General features: G+C 40.3%; 1 protein-coding gene across 9 annotated transcripts in view; it reads right to left on the bottom strand.

Annotated features, from left to right (window-relative positions):
- LOC147014221 (neuronal cell adhesion molecule-like) overlaps positions 1 to 2,500 on the bottom strand; it is a 395,545-nt gene that overhangs the window by 26,827 nt on the left and 366,218 nt on the right. The gene's annotated exons all lie outside the window — the stretch shown is intronic.

Here is a 2,500-nt window from a genome sequence, read left to right as displayed (position 1 = left end):
AGAGAGAGAAAGAGAGAGAAAAAGAAAGAGAAAGAGAAAGAGAAAAAGAGAGAGAGAGAGAGAGAGAGAGAGAGAGAGAGAGAGAGAGAGAGAGAGAGAGAGAGAGAGAGAGAGAGACAGAGACAGAGACAGAGACAGAGACAGAGACAGAGACAGAGACAGAGACAGAGACAGAGACAGAGACAGAGACAGAGACAGAGACAGAGACAGAGACAGAGACAGAGACAGAGACAGAGACAGAGACCAGAAATGGAGTTTTATTACAGCACGATGAAGACCACCTGTAAATTGTGCACACTCATGAAAATTCTGCATGAAAATTTATTCACAAGCAGAGACTTTGATGTCAGCATCCTTTTACCACCCACCATTCTGTTAGATTGTAATAAAATAATGCTTCCCCGCAATAAATACATATGCAGACACAGCATAAATCAAATAAAAACCATTCAATGCAAAATGCACACTCACCAAAATCTAATCTGCTTGTTCTTGTCACCGACCCAACTCATCCACGAAGTGTTGATATAACCCGTCCAAATATTTTTGAAATCCCGCACCATATATCGTTTTTGGCTTTGCCACTCAATTATGAAGAATGACTTTTTAAAAAACATCCAGATCATCACAAAAACCGAATCGATTCGTCATTCTCACACACCCAAATGTCCACCAAGTTTCGTCCGAATCCATCTGTAACTTTTTGAGATATCATGTAATATGTCATTTTTGGCCCAATCTCTCGATGGTGAAGAATTACTTCAAAAGTACTAGCATCTGGATCCAGATCCACATCTTCACCAAAATCAAATCAATTCGCCCTTATCAGACACTGAACTTGTCCACCAAGTTTCATCTGAATTTGTCAATAACTTGAGATATCCTGCTCACAGACAGACAGACAGACAGACAGACAGACAGAGGTGAAAACATAATCTCCATGTTTGGTGGTGGAAGTAATTATAACTCCAAAATTTATTCTTAGTTGATTAAACAATAATGGCAATGTTAAGGCCAAACATATTACACTGCCTCAGTTATTTTTTGTTTTCAAGTCTTGTAAATTTAACGTAGATCTTAAACTTTTCACATTTTTTTTTCACTTAAACTTTTGAAAGTGTTTTTCCGTAATATGAATTTTGAGTCTTTGACAGTAAAGGAGTGAAAAACGTCACAAATTGGCTAAAACACAATTTTAGAAGCTCACATTTTACAAAATCCCTGGGATATGGAGGTGGGGGGTAATCTCATCATTATTACGGATTTTAGCTTACTTAATTTTTCTCTTGTGAATACAAAAATTCCTTCTTTCTATGAAAGTCAATTAATTTAGCTCTTGGAAAGCTCAAAATTGATGCAATGATTCACTTCAACACATTAAGCCCACGTTTGACTACATATCAGAAAGAATGTCACAACACCAGACTCAGCAGTGTGATGGTTAAAGTCTGCTTTGAGTCTGGAAGGTCGGCGGTTCGAATCCTGGCCAGTCATACCAAACAGTTAAAATGTGTTGTGTTGCTTCCTTGCTTGTTGCTCAGCATTTAAAAGGATAGAGCATGGACAAACTACCACAGTTTGACAACCACTGAGCAGGCTTGATGGGCTTAATAGGCTGGGGGATGAATGCTCAAAAAGGCTTAGTTTTTGAGTTTCGTTAGCTTACTCATTCTGTAAATATTGCATCAAAAGATGTATTAATAGATTAGAATGTCAAATACACATGTTCTTTTTGTCAAAAGTTGCACATTTTTGAGAAATTATCAAAAAACGGAACAATTAATTCATGATGTAAAACTTGTCTTCTGTTTCCATGCTCGCTTGCTCTAAGCTGCAGAGCCTGGGTTTGAACCCCAACCCAGCTATAAACTGCCATTCCAGCGTTTCACAGGCAGGGCGCTTCATCAATGTTTGTGCTGTTAAACTGGATTTCACATCTGCCAGATTCCCTCTCCATGTCTCCCCCCCCCTCTCTCCTTCTCTACCTTCCCTTCTCCCCCTCTTTCTGTGTCCGAAAGTATCTGGACGGTGGTTATTCCCAGATTGTGGTTGTCACCACACGTATTCGGATGGTGGTAACCTTCACATGTATCTGGACGGTGGTTATATCTGGACGGTAGTTCTGTCTGGGCAGACAGTGGTTATCTCTGGACATGTCCAGATGGTTCTGCCCGGATAGCCCCTCCCCTCACACTGCCTTCCCCTGCCCTCCCATCACACTTCTTTCCCCTACCTTCATGCTGCCTTCACTTCCCCCAGACCTTCTCACAACCCCACTCCTCTTTTTCTCCTCCCCCCTTAGTATACCTGTCGCCCAGACGATGGTTATCTCCGGATGAGGCTGAATAGTAGTGACATTGAGACGGACCCTCCCCTCACACTGCCTTACCTTGCACTCCCATCACGCTGCATTTCCGTGACGTATCGGGACAGTGAATATATATATATATATATATATATATATATATATATATATATATATATATATATATATATATAT

Source organism: Eptatretus burgeri, chromosome 13 (assembly GCF_056783735.1).
Source record: "Eptatretus burgeri isolate ZD-2024b chromosome 13, Ebu_testis_v1, whole genome shotgun sequence".
NCBI lineage: Eukaryota > Metazoa > Chordata > Myxini > Myxiniformes > Myxinidae > Eptatretus > Eptatretus burgeri.
The sequence above is the reverse complement of the archived record's forward strand: the minus strand, read 5'-3'. Positions and strand labels throughout refer to the sequence as shown.